At 43.2% G+C, this 23,601-nt stretch overlaps 1 long non-coding RNA gene across 2 annotated transcripts in view; it reads right to left on the reverse strand.

Annotated features, from left to right (window-relative positions):
* Positions 1 to 9,972: 9,972 nt before the first annotated feature.
* LOC112545616 (uncharacterized) overlaps positions 9,973 to 23,601 on the reverse strand; it is a 47,565-nt gene continuing 33,936 nt past the window's right edge. For both annotated transcript variants that reach the window (XR_012902819.1, XR_003089146.2), the window contains exon 3: positions 9,973 to 10,217. This is a non-coding gene — a long non-coding RNA (uncharacterized LOC112545616). The remainder of the gene's footprint in view (positions 10,218 to 23,601) is intronic.

Below are 23,601 nucleotides of genomic sequence, written 5' to 3' on the forward strand. Positions count from 1 at the left end.
TGGCAGGAAAAGTGAAAGATCAGCACACTAGTGACAGCAGGCAAGATGAAAGTCTGGGGGACGTGGAGCGGGAAGGGAGAGATTGCCAGTGAAAGACTGCAGGGTCAGAGAGGATCACAGACCCAGGTTTTTCTCTTTCATTCAGTCCTAGAGCAAGTTAGTACCTGACTGTAAATCCTTTAGAATTACTGAGACCCTGCTCTTTAACAGAATACTGCTGTTGGGATAGCTCTGTTAGGCTGCAAAGCCAGTGTGCGCTAACACACATATGCACCCCCAAACCAACTACCTTGTGAATTATCAGGATGTTGTCCGTTTCTGGCTAAATACATATTTTCAGAGCAAAGCCCAATGGGGGAGATAACTCCCTTCCATTATAGATTTTCTGATGCAATACTTCAACTGTAAGGGTCATTCATTTTAAGACCCTGTTTAAATGCAGCCGCTTTTGCACAAAATCATGCCAGTCTAGATGCAGCCGATGTCTCTTGCTACGCTCATCGCAGAGCAGGGCATGAGCTACATAATCCAAGCCAAGATTCAAAACTCCTTCCAGTTTGGGGCTGGTCTATGACAGATATAGGGAAACAGCCTGAAAAACCCAGGCTGCTTGGACTTCAGAAAAAAACCGCCATTAGATACCTCAAAAGGCAGAGGGAGTCCTGCATGGAGCAGGTGTTTAGATTTGGGGGAGGGGCTGGGCCAGGCCCACTTCTGTCATTTAACAAACATTTATAAAAGGAAAGGAGGTGGCTGTTGGACTTATCTCAAGAACATAGTGATATGCAGTGATTATTACTGGGCAAAGGTTGGGTTTACAGAATTACCATTTCAGTTAAGGTGGCGATCTCAGCAGCTGTTAGCTGCCCAATCTGTGCCTCTCCTGCTTGAGAAATTCATACAATACATAGAACGACAGCCTCAAAATGAATAAAGCAGGTCTGTTCTAAAGGTAGGGGTTTTGGTCAGATTTGAAGTAAATCCGATACAATGAAATCCTATAAATAGGTTTGTTCAATAGAACCCAAGTCATAGGTTTTAAATTTTATTTTGCTACTTTGTAGCCAGATAGGATGAGAAAGATTAAAATAGTTTACTGAACTGATCTAGTCAAGAGCTAGTACGCAGCACCCCAAATTAGTCAATGTCTAATGTTTGTAATTTAAAGTTATTAAACTAGCAGCCCAAGAAGTTCCAGAGCATTTTTTTCTCCGTTCATTTCACCCCCCCCCCCCAGCCTCCATTGTAGCCTAGTTCTCTAAAGCAACAGAAAAATCGCCACCTTTCAGACAACATCGTCATCAACACAAAGGGAGCCACTTCCCCAGTACAGCACTGCCAGCCAGCATGGACTTCAGAAAGAACCACCATCAGATACCTCAAAAGGCAGATGGTAGCAATGATATCTTTAAATAAATGAGCAGGTGATTTTTCCACTTGCTATATGATCCCGTCAGCATTGCCCAAGGAGGGTCAAAAGTCACCAGCTTTCCTGGAGTTTGACTTTATGAACAAACAAATGAACAGTAAATCTAGCCCAAGCTATATCCTCCAGCTTAAGTGCTCAGCACTCTAGCCAGGTAATTCAGTCTCTCTTATCTCTTAGCAGCCCTAAGCTGATGCTGGGTTCCTTCTATTTTTCATTCCCTCCAGCTGGAGTCTTGACATTGCTGACAGGTGTTTGTGGGGTGAGGCTGGCGTCTGGCCCTCTATTCAGGGCTTAGTATTAACTCCTCAGTGGTGCAGGGTGGAATTTTCCCATCTTATTACAGTAACCATTAAAAAAAAAGCCAACTCATTTTAGAGCAAGAAGCCATAGCAATTTGGAATCTTAATGAGTGTGCAATACTTGGATGGTGCAGTCTGTTTCTTGCTAGAAGGAAGAGAGAGCCCCTGTACCCTATCGCTTCCAAGCTGCTACCTGTTTCAGAGCAATGAGATGCTCCCGCACATCCAGATAGGCTGTATATCTTCAGAAGAGGAACCCTCCTGAGGTGTTGTTGCCATGGGAATATTCATTGCTTTACTGAGGAGTTAGGGGAGCCCAGAGGTTCAGAAAGCAATAGAAAAAATATGCTATGATGTGGTACAGTGCTGCAGCTCCAGTCACAAACAAGGCACTGCAGATGGAAGAGATGTGGGTTTTCTCTCTTGATACTCCTGGCTCTGGGGAACTGTCTCCCCTAGTCCTCCATAGTTGAACCCGACTTCCACCCCCATGGGCACATTTAGTGGATGGCTAATATGCTGTTGCAGAGGACAGGATTTCTGTCAAGGGACTTTTAAACCTGAGTTAAAGAAAACTGCAATATACTTGCAGAGCCTTTGCAATAATCTTTCTAATGTTTAAAATTTGGCCTGCAGTGGAGATTAATTAAGGGTGAGCTTTATTTTAAGCAGCCCTGTATCTCTTATCACGCTCCTGTCTCTTGTCCTTGTAAAGCTTCCTAAGTTCTTCATGGAACCCACAGAGCCTCTGTTTTCTCTACCCGGATTTCTACAAATGCTTTGCAGGTAGGCAGCTCAAAAATACTTTGGTCGCAGACAGATATCAGGGGATTACTCAGCAATATATAAATATCTATTAACTCCTTTATGAGGACAGTAAATGTAAAAAACAAACAAACAGCAGCCATCAAGATGGCAGTCTTGGAATAAGGAAGATCTGCCTGCTTTCTCGATGTGAAGTGAAAACAAGATGCAGGGTGGGAAGATGGAAGTGACTGGATTTTACCCACAAAAGCTCACGATAGATAATGTATTTGTTAGTCTCTAAGGTGCTACAGGACTGCTCCTTGTTTTTATAGTTAGAGACTAACACAGGTACCCCTCTGAGATTCTAAATAAAATTAGGAAGCAGGTAAAATGAGATGTAAATGGGCTTTGAGGGATTAGATTTTTATCAGTAAATATCAGTCAAAGTTGATTTTACTGAACACACAAACTGGGAGAAGAACATTTCCATTGATAATAATAAAATTTACTGATTATCAAGGAAAGAAAAATGCTCCTTGGGAACTTCTTGGAGTTTGAGTTAAGGATATTTATTTTGACTTGTGATGGTGACAATTTGTGTTTTAAGAGTGAGTGAGCTTCACATTTTTCAATCCCAGCGTCTGCTGTCAATAAAATATTATTGTTTGAGCCCACCATTGTTTGACTACCTATAATTTTGCATAACTGTGAAAATGTAAATGGATAAAAGCAGAAAAATGCTTACAAATAAACACTGATATCTGTCAAAACTAGGAAAAAATAAAAATTGAATTAGTCCAAGACAAGATGTAAGGAATCTTGCAGGCCCTTAGAACACCGTAACCAGGAGATCCACAAATGACTTAATAGGGACTGAAAATCTGTTTAATTTATTAATGATGTAACAGAACTCCTTTATGGTTAACACTGGATTCTGTGGATATGGAAACATGACTAAGGCAGGGAACAGAATTTTCACTTAACCTTGCCACATACAATTTATTCTATACTTCCTCCCCCCAAATTAATCCACAGCCACAACTAATAAATTAGCACCAGTAGAATTCAAGGAAAGAGATTAAATAAGAAAACTTGAGGGAATGGGTCAGAGTTGGTTCTCATCAGAAAATCTGCCTTACATTCTCAATAAATCATGAGCTATAGCCTAAAGACTCTTGCCTTCCACAAAATCACATCATAATCAAGACTGCCCTTTTGATCCTATGATAGGTCTTTCTATGCTGCAAATTAGCTTAAGTAGTTCTGATCCTGGGACATTATCAGTGTTAGGTTGTTCTGAGAGCAAGACAGTCACAAAGAAGTCTTTGAGCCTCTTTTCCTAATCTTGTGTGCCAACCAACCCCCTCCCCCTCAAAACTAGGGTCCTGAGTGTTCCACCATACTCTGCTTTGGAATCTAAGTTTTCATCATCACCATCTCTTGCCAGGCCAAAAACATTGCTAGGACCTGGTTGTGTCACTTATCTCAAAGAGTCCTTTGGGAGCAGAGGATGTTGACAGGGAGGCATCACATTAGGCAACATTTAAGTGTTTTCTGAGGCCCTTCACATCTGGGAATTGTTCCTTAGCTTTCACCTGGTCATATGGTCACCAGTTTTTGTCATTCCCACTTGCACTTGATTTAGCGTACACCGGTGTATTCATTCAAGGTCAGTGCTCAGAAGCAGTTATTAACTAGTTATTCTAATATTACAAAGAGGAGGGAAAAAAATTATTCTCCTTAACCTCTGATGACAGGACAAGAAGCAATGGACGTAAAATGCAGCAAGCGAGGTTTAGGGTGGAAAAACTTCCTAACTGTCAGGGTGGTTAAACACTGGAATAAATTGCCTAGGGAGGTTGTGGAATCTCCATCACTGGAGATTTTGAAGAGAAGGTTAGACAGACGCCAGTCAGGGATGGTCTAGAATAAATGGTGCTTGGTCCAGCCACGAGTGCTGAGGTCTTTTGTGGTCACCTCCAGTCCTCTGAGTCTATTAGAAATCTCATCCCCATGCAGGTACTTACAGACCATGACTAAGTCATCTCTTAAACTTCTCTTGGATAAATTAAATAGATTGAGCTTTTTATCTTTCACTATAATACGTATTCTCCAGACCTCAAACGATTCTTGTAGCTCTCTTCTGAACTTTTCCCATTTAGGACCAGCCTGCCACAGTGTGCATGGGGCCTCACTTACAAAATGGTTCTTCCACAAAGCCCACCAACCAACCAACCAATGAAGGAAGCTCCTTTATATAGCATGAGCCTAATGATAACAATTATGTTTTACTCTGAGTATTTATGTATTTAAACATAAAAGCAGTGTTGATGCCACGTGCTGACACAACCATCATCTAATTACATTGCCTAAACCGCTCTGTCTGGGAGTGATGAATGCACATAGATTGTGGCCAGGGGATTGATTGTCTGAGAGGAATAGAGACAATTTTCTTGTTGTCCAGAGCTGCAAGATGTTTTTGGTGACACCTGATAGTCAAGTATTACTAATGTGTCCTGTATGATCCCAAGACTATCCCATTACCTTCACTGCCAGAGGGCAGGCATATTTGAATGACAGCGAGATGTTGTTTCTCATCAGCTCCTCAAAGCATTTCCCACTTCCAGCTACCATCACTCGTCTGCCTAAGAGCAGGCAGTCTGATGAAATTCCCAGTATTTCCTGCCAGGCAGGCAAAGCCACAGGAATGGACTCTGGCATTTTTTCAGCAAGTCCCATTCCAGCCTTACCCACAGGCTGGAGGTGGGGAGAGGCCTGCAAAAGGGGCCAATAAGGAGGGAAATAAAAGTTAAGTTGAACCAAACATTTCAGAATGGCTAGAGAGGTTCAGTTGTGGTTTGGATCTAGAGATGGGTGGAAATGTGGAATGCAGGCTTACATTTCCCAGACCCATTCACCCATCCCTACTTTTTCATATATTTTGTTTTCCTGAAAGTGCAGCTCTGGATTCCATATAGAAACCCCCATAGATAAACATTGTAAGGTCCCAGCCTCTCTCTATTACACTCATTCTGCTACAGGACATAATCACAATCTCTCTTTAAGATTTTGTTTTTATAGCATCATTAACCTTTTCCTTCCTGGAACAGTGTGGACATTTATTTTGGCTCCTGCAGCTTTTTGAGGACAGATCTGATTTGGATGCACTAAAGCAAATGTCCTTAATCTCAGTAAGGTCAATCACTTAATTCTTTCCAGGACTTCCTTCTATGGAGTGATTTCCTCCTGGAATCATTTGCTTTATGGGTAGGGGATTTACAGGGCAAGACTGAACTCTCATGGTCACCAGCATAAATCTGGAACAACTCCTGTGGTTTCCAGGCAGTCGATCAAGATTTGCACTAGCATCAGAGAGATCAGGATCTAGCTCAGCGTGGTTGATTGTGCTTGGAAACAAAGGTTACTGAGAATAAGAAATATATGAAGGTTGGAAATTTCTGACAGAAAATGGGTCCAGTCTGAAGTCTCAATAAAAGTTTTAGATTTTGCATGTATTCACTAAAAGGACATTATCAAATACCATGTATCACAGTCTTAGACCACATTCTGAAAGCCTCACTCAGTCTTTACTGTTCCGTGAGATGTTTGCTTGAGTAAGAATTATTGTGGGACTGCAGGAGTTGGTGCAACATTGCCACCAACCCCTGACCCATTCTGCCCTTCCCAATGCTTAGACATCTGAAACACCAGCTCTACAGAGACTGACTTGCTTGCTTAACTTCATTCATTGTGAATCATCCCATTTAAGTCAATGGGATCATTCACAATATGTCATGTTAAGCACATGTGTAAGCCTTTGAAGGATGAGGCCTTATGTTTATAGCAGAGGTGGGGAACCTACGGCCCCTGGCTTGCCTGGATCTGGCCCCTGAGGCTCAGGGCTCTTCCCCCTGTTCCCCCGCCCACAATCCCACCGTGGGGCTGGAGCACACAAAATCTTGCCTGGGGAGGGTCAGAGGTCCCTGACCCAAAAAAGGTCTGTAGTCTTTTGAATTGTCTTCACTACCATGATGAGCATCTAGGTCTGAGCCCCCAAGTTTAGCCAAGCTCACGTGTGAACCTCTCCACTGCAAAGCCCTATAATATTTATTGTGTCCTCACAGTTTCTGATTCCACCCACATGTGTATCTGGGGCACATCCCTATGCCACTGCTGCCTGTATCTACTACAGGCATCCATTCCTCCCCCACCTTGTGCATAAAGCCTTTTCTCGGTGCTTGTTCAATGTGTAACATTCACACTCAGCATGCAATTCACCATGTGGTTCTCCTGCTCATCAGGCCAGTTATCTCTATTTCTATTAAGTGAATCTCTCATTACTCTGAGTCACTAGGGTTCTCTCCCCAGGAGGAGCATCCTCAGTGTGAGAGGATATCATGACATTGTCTGGAAGGTGAGCCCCAACAAGGGATTGTTTTCCTCTGCTTCAGCTTGACATTCTCCTGCTCCAAGATTTTCATCCTACTTAGTAATACAGAGTCTGTCAGACGTGGGGACCTTCTCCTATGTCCCTGAAAGTCTCTTCTGTGTACATTTCTGTCTCTTCTACATTCTAGCCCCGCCAGTACAGCCTCTCTGGCCAGAAGAGGCCATACTGTGTTTCTGAGGCCATGAACTATATGCACACAGTTGCCACGGTATGGATACAGTGTAGATAATTATACATGCTGCAGGGCAAGAAACTGGATAGTCCCTGCTCTGATGCTGGACTTCTGCCTGCATTATTTTGACTCTTACAGTGTTTTTTTTTTGTTTGGTTTCTTTGTGGGGAAGCGGGCTGGTCATTGGCCTAAGTTAATTTCAGAGTATTTTTGTTAAGTATGTCTGCCTCTCAAACTCACTTGCTAAACTCCTGTCTGCTGCTCCGTTTGCTCACTCCTCTGGTTGGTTAGGAGCTGTCTATTTAAACCTCTGTTCTCCCTGAGTTAGCCCTGCCCTCTTACCAAGGACTCCTCGAGGGATTAGGGATCAAGTAAACTCCTTTAGCCTGGCAGCTCAGCAGACAGCTCCAAAACAGACCACACTATAATCTTCAAGCAAGCAAGGAAAGAAACAAAACAACCTCAACCCCAAAGATCATGTAGCCTCTCCTCCTTCCTTGAGAGAACTCCACCTCGTTTGCTGCTCCCGTTCACTCAAATTAGTTTAAGCAACGCATAAAAAATGTGGACAGGCATCAGAAGACTGGAGAAAAGCAAGCATAATACTAATCTTCAAAAACAGGAGGAGCAGCAATCCTGGCAATTCTTGCCTTTCAAGTCAAATGTAACCGTCACATACTAAATGAAGAAAACAATACTATATCTAAAGGGGACCATGATGAGGATGATTAATAAAGAGAAGAGGCTTATAAAGTCAAGATGATTTTGCCAGACAAATTTGATTATTTTTTCATAAAATTATCAATAATTAGGAAGACAGGAAGTGGTAGCTGACTGTTCTTGGATTGTAGTAAAGTACTAGAGAGATACATTAATTCAAATGAAGTTATGTAGGGACATCATCATATGGGCTGAAAGGTAAACAGTGATAAATGGCCAATTATCAAATTGCAGGGAAGTGGCCAAAAAAATGGGTGTAGCAAATGTTTTATTTGATATAGTCATTAATGATTCAGAAAAGGAAGGAGGCAGTGTGATTATTAAATTTTCAAATGACACTTTACGGGGAAGAGATACAAAAACCAACAAGGACAGAAACTTGGAGAATATGACAAAAATGAGACAATGTGAAAAATGCAGCTCAATATGCTGATGGGGAAATAATCCCAAAGAAAGATATTCCATGGGAGAACAAAACCAGGAATGCAGTGGTGCTGTCAGAAACTTTGCAGAGATAGCATACAGGAAATTAGATATGAGTTTGCAATGTGTCACAGCAAAAGGCCCACAATTTTGGGCTGTGCATCATACCCCAGAGCAAGGAGATGAGATGTTCTCTTTGGATCTTGGGTGATTAGATCTGGAATATTGTATTCACTTTTGAACAGCTCATTATCAAAATGACTGACAAACTGGAGGAAGTTCTGAGAATTATTGCGGGCTGGAAATATTGACTGAAGGAAAGTTAAAAGGAGCTGAATATGTACAGATTGTCTCCAAGAGATGACTAAGGTTAGGTATACACTGTAGAAGTGTTAATCATATAATTATATCAGTTTTCTTTTAAACTGACATAGTTATGCTGCAAAACAATGAGCATAGATGCAGTAAAGGGTTTTCATACCAATATAGTTTTTTCCCTTCACCAAACCACTGTAATCAATGCCAGTATAAGTATTTTTATACAGCTGTAACTGCCTTTGTAAAAAGGGACGGAGTTGCCATCTTAAATTATGCTGGCATAGTTCAAGAGGCAAAACTTTTAAGTGTAGACAGGGACTAAATTAGAATGTACCAGTTTAAACAGGTACATAACTAGGAATAACATGGTGAAATTAGAAAAAGGAAAATATAGACTAGTAATAGCAGGACAGACTTACTGACAAACATGGAACATTCTGCTTCCTTGGGAGATATCTCAAATTAACTTTGGGAGATTTAAAACCAGAATAGAGAAAACTTTAGGTAATGTAGCATAGACAACAACCCAGCATTGAGGTGAGGAAAGGATCAAAATGGCCTGCTAGACCTTTGCCATCTCTACTGTCATTGGTACACTCCAGTTCCATACGATGAACCAAGATATTCCACCCTCCACCCAAATGACTTAAAATTTAGCTGAAATCTTTGGCTTAAAAGTGAACAAATGTGCTAAGTACTTTTTTTGCTTCACAAGATAGTGTTCCTTAAAACAGTTACAATGTGATGCTAGAGAGTCCTAGGGGCACGTCTAAACTACAAAGATTTTTTGAAAGGATATGCAAATCCCATGGGAATTTGCATATTGTCTTCCAATCGCATTTTCGAAAGAGGATCTTTTGAAAATGAAATTAGTCTGGACACGTTTTTTTCGGGAAAAAAAACCCTTTTTCAAAAAACTATGTAAACCTCCTTTTTTTTAGCAAGAGTGGTTTTTTCAAAAAAGGGTGTTTTCCCCCCAAAAAGTGTCAAAACTACTTTCATTTTCGAAAGATCCTCTTTTGAAAATGTGATTGGAAGAAGAAATGCAAATTCATGCGGAATATGCATATCCTCTTTCGAAAAAATCTTTGTACTTTAGACATTCCCCTAGTGAATTCTATTTTCTATCCTTCAGTTGAAGATAATTCAGACACAGGCTGGACAAATTTTGTGTGACTGCTCCTAAAAGCAATACTGTGTGACCCTATGTTCTCCCTGATGGTTTTGCAGCAGCAGTTCACTAGCAAGTTTGCTTTTCAGAACTGTGTGACAATCAATGCTGGAGATATTAAAACAAGCCAACAAAATGAACCATATCGTCTTAGCTGTATTCAAAATACACAGAGAGAGAAAATCAATGTTTTTCAGATGGAAGGCCACAAATCGGCAGGAAAAGAAGTGCCATTTTCAGGTGTTTAAAAGGGTATTAAAAGAACAGTTCTAAAACTGTACTTGATTGAGTTCTTTAGAGATGAGATAAAGGTGTTTTCTTCCTCAGTTGTGGTTTCGAGCCTTTTTACTCAGTCTTTGTCCAGCTGTGTTTGGCGATTGAGGTCTGAGAGTGTACTTGTGTGTTTTTTCCAGCTGATACTGGAGTATGTTTGTTTTGAACAATATGGCTTTGTTCTTTTGTTGAACGCCGCAGTGCTGGAGCTGTTGCTTAAAAAAAAAGAACAAACATATTAGAAAGTTACAAAAAATTATTCTGATTAGCTCGAGAGAACAGTGCGATGTACTTGAGGGAGCAGACTGAAATGATGTATGAAGTTTACTAAAACAGTAATTTAAAGACAAATGTTCAGAGAGTGATACCCACATGTTCCCCTCCACATTCAGGCTCACATAAGAGCTTCTTCTAAGATACACCTGTAAAATTTTTTACAGTATTCCTCGCAAGACTTCATAGGAGGTACTAGTCCCCACAGCTCATCTATGGAGATTCAGGGGTTTCTGGCCAATTATTTGGGGGAGGGTGGTACACCTAGTATCTAAGGTCCAACTGCTGCTAAGTGACTCTGCTAATCTTTATCAAATGAGGAACAAGAGCAGGCTGGTATCCCCTTCAGCCTACTGCTGACCAATCCATTAGGGAGGGAAAATGCTGCATAGAATTTATCCAGAGAATGACATCTGTGGTGAAGCAAACTCGTGTATAAAAGTGTAAACTCTCTGGTTGCTGAGTAGAAAAGGTTGAACCTTCACAGTTCAACTCTACAGTGGTCAGTCCCTTGATGAAATACAATAAGCCAGGAAGGATTAATTCAGAGTACATATGAGGGAAAATAAAGTAGATGGTTAGGAAGGGTAATTTATTGAGCCTGACTCTGCCCTTATTTACACCATGGCTTTTGCTGGGTTGGCTCCTGATTTACCTCAGTGTAATAATAGAAACAGGCTCATAGAATAGATGACTTCCCTTCACCCATCATATAAGATCCTCTCAAATATGTTCTTCTCATTTACATGAGACTGAGAAGAGTGGGAACTGCACTATGAACAAAGTTTAAAAAGAAGAGGAGAATGTTTTCTTAAACACTCTCTTCAGCTCAGGTAGGGATCAAATGATATGAAACCACAGGAGGAGCCCAGATGGGGAAGATTACTTCACTATTGTACAAGCTCTTAATAGAGACATGGAAGGGCTGGGAGTTATGTTTTATATGCTGGGATCAATTATATTGGAAAACAGAATGAAGGGTATGGAATGAAGTACTTTGGGAGGAAAAGTAGATCAAACATACACAGTAACATCTGAGCAACCAACAGAATTCTACAGACAGGTAGTGGGAAGAGCTTTGCAAAGTGATACACATTTGGGGAGGTTTGGTCCAGCATTCATATGAACAAATTCAAATTACTCTCAGGACAAAACTGGTCTGGCTATAGCTGTGTCTGATGTCAGGACTAGAACCAGGAAGGAACAAAGGGTGTCTTTAAACCCCCTCTTTTTCTGAATGTTGTGAACACTGCCATGGTAAATAATGCATGAAGTGAAAATTGTTTCCTCAGCCAATGCACATAGAGGATGCAGAATGTGCACTAATTAGGCACATCCGTGCACTAATTTTTATTTACATTATATGTTTAATTCAAAGGAAGCTAGAAATATTCAAAAATAAACAAAATAAAAAAACATAAAAAGAGAAAGGGCAGAGACTGAGTACAGGCAGTCCCCGGGTTACATACAAGATAGGGACTGTAGGTTTGTTCTTAAGTTGAATCTGTATGTAAGTCGGAACTGGCGTCCAGATTCAGCCGCTGCTGAAACTGACCAGCGGCTGACTACAGGAAGCCCGAGGCAGAGTTGCTGGTCAGTTTCAGCAGCGGCTGACTTGGGGACGCCTGGGGCAGAGCAGCTGGGGTGCTGCCGGGTTGGTCCAGTAGCGCCCAGAGCGGCGCTGCGGGACCAACCAGCAGCGCTCCAGCTGCTCTACCACAGGCGTCCGGAGAAAAGCCTGGTCTGCTGGGGGGTGGGGGGGTGTACTACCTGCGCGCCCCCCCCCCCCCCCCCCCAGCAGACCAGGGAGACGCTGCCCAGTCCTCCGCGGCTTTGCTCCGCGTCTCCCTGGTCTGCTGGTGACCAGCAGACCAGGGAGACGGGGAGCAAAGCCTCTGAGGACGCCAGCAGCAGGACAGCCGCAGCGCATGTGGGCTGTCCAGCTGCCCGCGTGCTCCGCGGCTTTGCTCCCCATCTCCCTGGTCTGCTGGTCTCCAGCAGACCAGGGAGATGTGGAGCAAACCCCGTTCGTAACTGCGGATCTGACATAAGTCGGATCCGCGTAACTCGGGGACTGCCTGTATCAAGGGTAGCTGATAGAAAGCCTTATTCCTCTAGATTGTGGGAGTCTAGTGAGTGGTGGGGGAAGGGGCATGTTCCGGGCATCAAAGAGGGTGATTGCAAGTAAATGAACAAAAGCATTTCATAGAAAGGCCAGAGAGAAGTAACAGAAGTGATTAATGCCTGACAGTGATTGAGTGACCTGTGTGAAATAAGCTGGTGGCCCTAGTCCAGTTCCCAAAACCCACCATCACAGCTAACACTCCAATGGGCAGCTCAGTGAAGGCTCCAAGGTTTGAGTGGATCTGGAGGTAGAGATTCATTTACCTCTCCAGTAGCCCCTCCAGGTCAGAGTAGACCCAGTGGAGGCCTCTTAGCAAGGCTGCACAGAAAAGCATGGGCAGCTGCTGCTTGTACTGTGCCTGATCTGTATCTAGAGGTCTTCAGCTTCCAACAATATGGGAAAGATCCATGGAGTTCATTAGAAATCAATAATTTTTCCTCCATTGGATTGAAGGTAATTAGAACTCATATCCCTTCCATAGATTTCTCTCGGATAGTCCAGAAATCCGGGCAAAAAGCTCTCATTTTCTATTAAATTCTGTAGGCTTTTACAGTAATTTTTGTAGAGGCTTATTGGTTTCTTTCTTATGAAATTCTCTAGAGCCCGGACACTTCCATAAAAGCAGAATTGTGAGTCCACGAGAGAAGGATCTCATAGGCACACTGAGCACTTTTCCACAGGAGTTGTTTCAAGCCAAAAAAGGGACATCTTTGGAAAGTCACCTTTTTGTTAGGCTAGTGTGTATTGGGCTTCTTTCACAGCTTTTCTACCTGATGTTACAGAATATGTATCATCTGTCCCTCATCCACAGAGACATCATCTGGCTGCAGAGCCAAAACACAGATAGTTATGGACACAGGGGGCTGAATCATGTGGCAGTGTGGAGACTGGGCTCTGAGCGGTACTGTGGGACACTTAGCATTTGTGTATGGGAAAACAAGAGAGCTATCCTATAGACAAACGGAACCTGTTAGGCAGAGAACAAAATAACGAGGAAAATAATGTCTCCACACCAGAGCTCACAGTGTGTGTCTCCTGTGTAACAAGCTGCACTGAACTGAGCAAAAAGGTTGCAGAGTCCTTCAGCATGGACAAGCGTAGGACAAAGACAATGAAGGCATAAGTTCAGAGCTGAAAATACCACACTTGGTGGCTTTCTGTTTTGCCAGGGTTTTGATGGGATCCCACATGAAGGGGTTGTAGGAGCTGTACCCTTAGCTGGGAAGCAGGACTGAGGAAATTCAGAATGTAGGCTCTGAGAGAGAGAGATAGAGAAAGAGAGGAGAGTAATAGGGCACGTCTACACAGCAGGGCTAAACTCGAAATAAGCTACGTAACTCAAGCTACGCTAGTTGTGTAGCTGATGTTGAAATAGCTTATTTTGCCTTTTGGCACTGTCTACACAGCAGTTATTTTGAGACAGAGCACTCTTCCCCCGACTTCACTTACCCCTTGTACAATGCGGGCTCGTCTACACTGGCTCCTTTTCCGAAAGGGGCGTGTTAATTTCACAGGTCGTAATAGGGAAATCCGCGGGGATTTAAATATCCCCCGCGGCATTTAAATAAAAATGTCCGCTGCTTTTTTCCGGCTTTTAGAAAAGCCAGAAAAGAGCGTCTACACTGGCCCCGATCCTCCGGAAAAAAGCCCTTTTCCGGAGGATCTCTTATTCCTACTTTGAAGTAGGAGATCCTCTGGAAAAGGGCTTTTTTCCGGCAGATCGGGGCCAGTGTAGACGCTCTTTTCCGGCTTTTCTAAAAGCCGGAAAAAAGCGGCGGACATTTTTATTTAAATGCAGCGGGGGATATTTAAATCCCCCGCGGATTTCCCTATTACAACCTGTGAAATTAACACGCCCCTTTCGGAAAAGGGGCCAGTGTAGACGTAGCCTGAGGGTTACAGGAGTCAGAGTAAACAGTCCTCCAACGCAACATTATTTCCATATTATGTCGAAATAATTGCTTGTGTGCAGAGACAGACTACATTTTTTCAGAATAACGTGAGTTATTTTCGGAATAAATAATGCTGCTGTGTAGACATAACCTGAGAGACCTCCATGTTCTGTCCCGCCATGGAGAGATTTTATTCATTTGTGTTTTCTTTGCTGTTTTCCTAAATCTAAAATAAGTCACCAGCCATGAAAATGTACCCTCTCCTCTTAGTGTATGGAAAATACTATTGTAAGACACACAGTCACATCATTCCACATAATCAAAAAGAAAAAACTGGCCACACTATATCACAGATCAATCCCTCAGCCATCCAAGGGATCTCTCATCTAAATTGCCTTGCCTCTCTATTCTGTTATCTCCATAACGGTAGGAGTATGCCATTCTCCATTTCATATGGCACTGGTCAAGCACAGTTGATGCTTAACAAATAGTAATAGAAATATTTATTGTTGACATTTTTTAAGTGCAGAATACAGGAAGATCATACCAAAATTGTGTGGAGCAAGGTGGATTTTGCAAGCTGGATGACATTTTCAGACACTAACGTGTTTGCACAGAATGGGATTTGTGTTACGGAACGAACTGCCAAAGCTAACAATGACATACATCAATTCAAGGAGAAACCAGACAGTTTTAGCAAAAGACAGTATTGCAGGGTTCAACCATGTGGAAGGTAGGATGATGAGAAATATGTTGATTTGTGTTCCTTAAGCTTATAACAATACAGCCCTACGGACCATGTCACTTTATACTAGCACATGATGTTCTTTTGTGCCTGTTACACTGCACTTTTCCTGCCCTATCAAAGCAACCACGACTGCTGATAATTACCTCTGTTGTTCTAACGTTGTCAGGAGCTGTTATCTAGTTTGCTTTGCAGAAGACTGTGGGCCAGACGTGGCCTTCAGATACATAGGATTCAAGCAGTGCTGCAGTGCACACATTCATCCAAGGACAGGTTTTGGCCCCATGCCTAGAGTCTGAAACTCTTTGTATTGTCTCTGAATGATAACATGCTTACATACCAAAAAAAAAAAAAAAACATTTTAGGGTAACACTGAAAACATTGATTTACAAGAGATGAAATGCATCTAAAATGTTTAGGGGAATGTCCTTTGAAGAATCTCTGTTTTTCAGACCAGGACTTTGGAACAAGTAGAGACTTCCCCCAAAATAATCATTTCTAAGGTTTACCAGAGTCCCAGTGGATGTTGAGACAGGACATTGGAAGCATTAGCTAGTTCTGCGTAACTGCCCAGACAGCATGGATGTGTTTCACAAAGTTGATATTTTGTGATAATAATATTGAGTTTTAGTTTGTTCATTTCAAGCTCTCAGTGTTCTGGGACACATTACTTGACTATATTAACCCTCCCAGTCAATTTTGCTCTCTTTCAGGAATTCAACCATCTGGCACATTGCTGTTACTGATAGACATGTATACATAAGACCATAAGAAAGGCCATAATGGGTCAGACCAAAGGTTCATCTAGCCCAGTATCTTGTCTGCCGACAGTAGCCAATACTAGATGCCCCAGAGGGAAGGAACACAACAGGTAATCCTCATATGATCCCTCTCCTGTCATCCATTTCCAGACTAACAGAGAGTAGGGACACCATTCCTACCCATCCTGGCTAATAGCCATTGATGGACCTAACCTCCATGAATCTATCTAGCTCAGTGGTCCCCAACCTTTTGAGGTTGTGGGCGCCAGGGGGCGTGGCTGTTCGCCCACCAGGCGCCAGGGGGCGGGGACACTTGCACGCCCGGGGGCGCCCCCCCCCCCTAGCCACATGCCCGGGGGCGGCCCCTCCCCATAGCCGCATGCCCGGGGCCAGGGCCCCCCCATAGCCACGCGCCCGGGGCCGACGCTCCCCGCAAGCGCCCCGCCATGTGCCCGGGGCCAGGCCAGCCCCGAGCACCTGGCGGGTGCATGCAAATGCCCCCGCAGGCGCCATGGCACCCGCGGGCACCGTGTTGGGGACCACGGATCTAGCTCTTTTTTGAACACTCTTAAAGTCCTAGTCTTCGCCACATCCTCTGGCAAGGAGTTCCACAGGTTCACTGTGTGCGGGGTGAAGAAAAACTTCCTTTTGTTTGTTTTAAACCTGCTGTTTCATTTGGTGATCCCTAGTTCTTATATCATGAGAATAAGTAACTAACTTTTCCTTATTCACTTTTCCTACACCAGACATGATTTTTTAGACCTCTATCATATCCCCCCTTTAGTTTTCTCTTTTCTAAGCTGAAAAGTTCAAGTCTTTTTAATCTCTCTTTATATGGGGGACCTTTCCAAACCCCTAATCATTTTTGTTGCCCTTTTCTGAACCTTTTCCAATGCCAATACATCTGTACCATGGTTTTATATAGAGGCAATAAAATATTCTCTGTCTTATTCTTTATCCCTTTTTTAATGATTCCTAACATTCTATTTTTTTTTTTTGGCTGCTGCTGCACATTGAGTATATACATTTAATATACATTGCATTTGTTAGTACAACTTATACAAAAAGGAAATTTCAAGGGATTCTCCTCGTAGATCTCTGTTCTCCCGGTCACGTACATGGAAAATGCAAGATCTGAGCATAAACATTCAAAATGGGATCTTTGTTGTTAAGCTACACATACATATTATTAACTCTGTAAAGGTACTATGTTTTCATAAGAGTTAGACCACTTCTAGAAAGAAATGGAGATTATATTATGACAAAATCAGTGTGGAAGATAATTGCTGTGTTACTTTCAAAATGTCATCACCTAAAATCACTTAGAAAGATGCAAGTTACTGTACCTTAGAACCAGAAAACTACTGATTAGATAAATAAGTGAGTGGCTGAATAGCTTAGGAACCAGTAATTAGTCTCTCTTTTGATTCCGTACAAGGTCAATAGTGATCAAAAGCTTGTTAGAGACACAAGGGGGACAACATGGCTTCAACAACACCGCATGTTTACTGTCTAATGTTTGATGACAAATTAAGTAGGTGATTTCAATCTATATCCTGGAAGACAGGAAGCCACATCACAAAAACACCTATAGAGCTGTTTCTAGTGCTGTAGCATGAGCCCAAGTCTGTAGACTCCCTGCTGTGGGATTTAAAATGTAGTTTAGATGTACTCTTAGCTACTTAGGAATGTAAATCTCATTAAAATTCAGTGGGACTCAGGAAACTTTCTTTCAAAGAGACTCAGAGTATGTCTTCACTACAGGCTGGATCGATGGGAAGCAATCGATGCAGCAGGGGTTGATTTATTGCATGTAATGGGCCCTGGAGCACTCTCCAGCTGACTCCGGTACTATGCCAAAACAAGAAGGGTAAGTGGAGTCGATGGGAGAGTGTCAGCTATTGACTTACTGTGACGAAGATACTGTGTCCGAAATATGCTGACTTCAGCTATATTATTCTTACTTATGTAGCTGAAGTTGCGTAGCTTAGGTTGATGGCTTGTAATAGCATAGACAAGGCCTTAGTTGTAATGTAGACAAAAGCAAAACTTACATTGCTCAGGGGTATGAATATTCCATACAAACATACCCGGAGCGACATAATTTGCATTAACATAAGCACTTGTGCGCACAGCGCTCTGTTGGTGGAAAAGTTTCTCCCACCAATATGGCATATGCGGCTTGTGGAGGTGGGAGTTTTTATGCCTACAGTAGAGGTCTCTCCCATTAACAAAACAGAATGCCTTCACCAGACATGCTGCAGCAGTTCTGTACATAGGAGACATGGCCTAAGGCCCCTACGTGTACGGCTTAGGACATATTTATAAACCTATAATGGAATAGGTCTAAGTGCACTATAGAACTTTTAACATGTGGAAGCAGGTTCTACATGGCAACTTAGTGTGTGGCACTCTGCAGCACTTCAAATTTACACCCCAGCATGATGCACACTAACTCATTGTACAGACAAAGCCAGAGAGAGGTTCTTAAGTCACTTAGGTGCTTTTGAAAAAATTGCCCAAAACGTGTTTTGCAAAAATTAATTCCGTTCAGAGTGGGTTTATTTTTTCTCTTGTAAGCTGGCAACTATTTTAGCAGCTACACTGAATGCTTCTTCACACTTTTTCCACACCAAAATCTTCAGATTCCCTCCACTGAGAATAGTTTCATTTAAACATGAAGAGAAAACACTTTTCACAGATTCCATAAATACTGGAACTTATGATATACATTCCAAAAAATAAGACTTTAAAAAAACCCACCCTGGATCTCTTTGAATAGGCAGCTTGTTTGGAAAAGCTGGAAAATAAAATATTAGTGCTTAATTCAGTCTTTGCCCTTCCAAAGGTTTCAAAATTATTCTTAGTCCAATATTTTCCTTGCCAGTTTCATGTGAGATGATTGGACGTATTTCAGTTCAGGCTGGGAGAGCACCGCATTTGTCAAAACCTTTCAAATTGGTTCTGAATTTTGGCACCGAACTGAACCCTTGAAAGAAGCCTGAATTCTCTGTATGTATGCCATTTACAGAACCAGGGAAGGAGCCCTACAGTGGTATTTATCCACATGTAACCTTTGAGTGCAATCACCACCCACTTGTAATGCCTGATTCCTAATGCTACTTGTAAGGAAGCCCACAATCTACATTCAACTACCCCTTGCCACCAGCATTAGGAAGCAGCATATTCAGGGGAAGTGTTGGAAGATATTTGTATTTTATTATAATCATCAACAACCTATTTTAATTAATGGGCTGTCCTGTGGCCAAAGGCTTCTTGGCTTCTAAAAACATAACTAAAACCACATTGATTTACAAAACAAAAACAAAGACAGCATGGCCCAATAAATAAAAAAATACCTGAGCCTTGACAGCAATGAGAAAGTGGGAGATTAGGAAATAGGAGTAAAGAGAAAGAAAGGACAGCCTAGAAACTTAAAACTATGGAAGAGGAAAGTAATGGATGCTTTGGAAGACAGAGAGGAGAAAGAGGTGCTGAGACTCTCATGCTCCTCTGTGTGTCTGTATCCGAAGGAGAACCTTAGCCATGGGAAAAGGAAGTTCTACCTTTGTTGAATATCCCCCCCCCCCCCACACACACACACACACTCCAGTATTCCCTGTAAATTTATCACTTGGGTGGCTGCCCAAGTGAGATTCAAATGTTGCCCAACTGATTATTAGCTGAATGCCCACAGCTGGCAGTATGAGTTTCTGCTAAGTGGTGCACAAGAGAAAGACCTGTCCTGCTACTTTAACTTCTAAGGCTAAACAATCAAAATCAGCTAAGAGGTGCCTAAATAAAGCACTGCAAGCTTGAGGTTCATTTTTGTGACACACCATGTAACAACGTTTTTGACAAAACAGGATTTAAAGCAGTGATATGACTTGGCACTCATAGGGCCCAATTCTACCATGTGCAGAATGTCTCCAGCTCCCACTGGAATCACTGGGGGTATGTCTATACTACAGAGTTAGTTCGAACTAACGGACGTTAGTTCGAACTAACTTTCATAGGCGCTACACTAGCACAGCGCTTAGTTCGAACTAGGAAAACCTCATTTTACGAGGATTAAGCCTAGTTTGAACTAGCTAGTTCGAATTAAGGGCTGTGTAGACCCTTAATTCGAACTAGTGGGAGGCTAGCCCTTCCCAGGTTTCCCTGGTGGCCACTCTGGCCAACACCAGGGAAACTCTATTGCCCCCCTCCCGGCCCCGGACCCTTTAAAGGGGCACGGGCTGGCTACGGTGCCCGTGCCAGTTGCAAGCCTGCCAGCACCCAGCCAGCAGACCCTGCACCTGGCACGGCTCGAGCCAGCCACCCGATGTCCCCCAGCCCTCCCCCTCTTCCCAGGACCAGGCTGGCGGCTTCTGGGAGCTTGCCCGGGACCGCAAGAGGTGGGCACCCGCCTGGGCTAGTGCGGACATCGTGGACCTCGTCCACGATCTCCGCACTAGGCACAGGAAAGTGGCCGTCTAGGGCAGGAGAGCTGCCAGCCTGGCCACCCAGGAGCAGGTGTGCATGAAAATCAAGGGGGTCCACTGAGACCCCCGACCCTGAGCTTACAATGGCCGTCCTGGGTCAGACCAAAGGTCCATCTAGCCCAGTAGCCTGTCTGCCGACAGCGGCCAACCCTAGGGACCTTGGAGGGGATGGACCGAAGACAGTGACCAAGCCATTTGTCTCGTGCCATCCCTCTCCAGCCTTCCACAAACCTTGGGCAGGGACACCACTCCTACCCCCTGGCTAATAGCACTCCATGGACCCAACCTCCATGACTTGATCTCACTTGCCTTTAAACTCTGTTCTAGTTCTAGCCTTCACAGCCTCCTGCAGCAAGGAGTTCCACAGGTTGACTCTTTGCTTTGTGAAGAACAACTTTCTGTTACTAGTTTGAAGCCTGCTACCCATTCCTTTCCTTTGGTGTCCTCTAGTCCTTCTTTATGGGAACTAATGAAGAACTTTTCTGTATGCACCCTCTCCACCCAACTCCTGCTTTTAGAGACCTCTATCCTGTCCCCCCTCCGTCTCCTCTTTTCTAAGCTGAAAAGTCCCAGTCTCTTTAGCCTCTCTTCATATGGGACCTGTTCCCAAACCCTGATCATTGTAGTTGCCCTCCCCTCTCCCAGCCTCTCTCTTCCCCTCTCCCACCTCCTTTTCCCAGTCTCCCCCAGTTTTGTTCAATACAGATTCCATTTTTGAACACAATTGTCCTTTATTTTGTACATCAAGAAGAGGGGCTAGGGAAGGGTAAGTGGAAGGAGGTGAGGGAGGAATGGGGTACGAGCCCCCGATGGGGAGGACTGGGCTGGCTCTGCGGGCTTCTGGGTGTGGAAGCTCTCCTGCAGCCCCCCAATTGCCCCCTCTCCCCAGATGGCAGCCTGCGGCAAGTGCAGCCGGTCTGATGGCCGAGTGCTGTGATGTGCCCAGTGTGGGTACTCCAGGCACTCCAAGCCAGGACTGCTTTGCAAGCAGGGCACCCCTGAGAACTGTCTGTCCGGGGTGGGGGTCGGGACACTTTAAGCGCAGCCCTCGGCTAGCCTGAGAAAGCATCTCCACGCTCTAAGTCCTCCTCTGATGCCCTGCCGGCACTGCTTCCGGCCATCCTTAAGCCCGGTTCAGGGTCCACTTAATGTGGACATGCTAGTTCGAATTAGCAAAACGCTAATTCGAACTAGTTTTTAGTTCTAGACGCGTTAGTTCGAATTAGCTTAGTTCGAATTAACTAATTCGAACTAAGTTAGTTCGAATTAGCGCTGTAGTGTAGACATACCCTGGGGGATAAGGACACTAAACACCTCTCGTAATTGGGCTGAATCATCAATTAACTAATCCTGCCCTGCCCTTTGGGATGTAGATAAATATTATACCCCGATTCTAATAAGTTCACATGCAGCTAAACAAAAATTCCTCATTTTTGTTATTAGTAACACTTTCAGTCATTAAAAGGAAAAGATTATTCAAAGTCTAATTTACTTTCTCTGATTGACATGCAAAAGATAAACACTCATCATCAGATAATACTTAAGTCCTGCACAAGGGCAGGGGACTGGACTAGATGACCTCGCAAGGTCCCTTCCAATTCTACGATTCTATAAGCAGCAGGGTCAATGACAATAAATGAGTGAAAGTGATTAAAAATCAAGTTATTCTTTCACTACTGCTCATAAAGTTTCTGTCCACTTTATGAGCAGAGCTAGGGAACATTTGCTAGCAAATGCTGTGCCACCACATGACAGTGCATGGGGTACGTATAGAGTGACCAGATAGCAAATGTGAACATTGGGACAGGGTGAGGGATAATACCTAGATAAGACAAAGCCCCAAATATCAGCACTGTCCCTATCAATCAGAACATGTGGTCACCCTAGCTACCAATGCTTCATCAAGTTCACTTCTCACTCTGAGCCTTATTATTGAATTTAACATTTTTTCTGGCAGGTTGCAGGTGGAAGACATTTTTGCAAATCAAAATTTGGGAAGGGAAGGTGTTGCTGGAAGAACCCAGTTTTAGGAAGGTCTGAATGTCCCGAGCACTTATTAATAGGAAAACAAAAACAAAAAAACAGGGATAGCATCTACTATGGAGGCTACTGCTACCATGGTTGTACTGTGCAGACTTTGGTTTCTGTTTCTCATTAGGGTTGCCAGATACCAAACATGGCAGGGGGGGGAGGGGAATTGGTTAAGTAAAAAAAAAAGACCAACGTAAAAAGGACCAAAAAAACCCCAAGGGGACCAAAGTTGTTGAGCAAAAAAGAATTTGTACATGTCCGGTATTTTCTGTTTTTTTTAACCGGACACAGGCAGCAAATACCAGACACGTGGCTACCCTACTTCTCACGCACTAATATTCTGCTGCAATGCTTGGTTTGGAAGGAGGGGAAACCATTGACATACAAACATTTTCCATATTAGAAATTACAAATCCTAATTGAAATACAGATTGCCCTGACAATGTGCTTCGAGGTAGTAATTTGCAAAAGACAACACAGCAAAGCTGTTGCAAAGTCTGGACTAGAATCCAGGCATTCCTGACATCCAGTCCTATGCTCAGTACACGAGCCAACACTTTGTTTTGAATAAGTAAATCACCATAAAGATATTGTTTGGTCTTTTCTTAAACTGCTTTGTGTTACATAAAATGTGATGTGTTTGGATTATTTTAGAGCTTTGGGGTATGAAACGTGCTCTCCTTAACCCGTACTTAATGTAGAAGAAATCCACTAAATAGAAACTAGTGAATTAAGTGTTTGTGAATAGCTGGACTGAAATCCCTGGAGGCAGAGGTTCTCCAGTTATTTCACAGAGCAAGTCTAGCTCAGGCAATAGCTGTGCAAGTTTCCCGGTGTCACCCTGCCAGCATGCTTTGAGCCTGATCTGGAGGGGCTACCTAGGAGGGAGTTCTCATTCATTCCGACCCTTGGCAGCTTTGCAGAGACTGCCAGATATGGTGCCAATTGTGGCTGTGGTTTCTGTGATGTGAATTGTACAACTGATGTAGCTTGTGATGGATGTCGTTAAATAGCATATGACTTTAGGTGAGCTAGGTGAGACGGACACAAATCATGATCTGAAAACATTTCCAGGACTTTGCTACAAGCAGTTCTGTGTACACGGGCAAGGGTTTGAGCTTTTCGTTACTGAAACCTAAGGTTCCTGTTTACCAAACATTTGTTCACTCTTTATACATAGGGGAGAATGAGGAAATAAACCACAAAGCTTAGAGCCAAAAACTCTGCTTTACGTATGTAAATCATGCTCATGCAACTTTCTCTGCCAACTTCAAAGTTCAAGAACCAA

The sequence above is a fragment of the Pelodiscus sinensis genome, chromosome 3, assembly GCF_049634645.1.
Source record: "Pelodiscus sinensis isolate JC-2024 chromosome 3, ASM4963464v1, whole genome shotgun sequence".
Classification (NCBI taxonomy): domain Eukaryota; kingdom Metazoa; phylum Chordata; order Testudines; family Trionychidae; genus Pelodiscus; species Pelodiscus sinensis.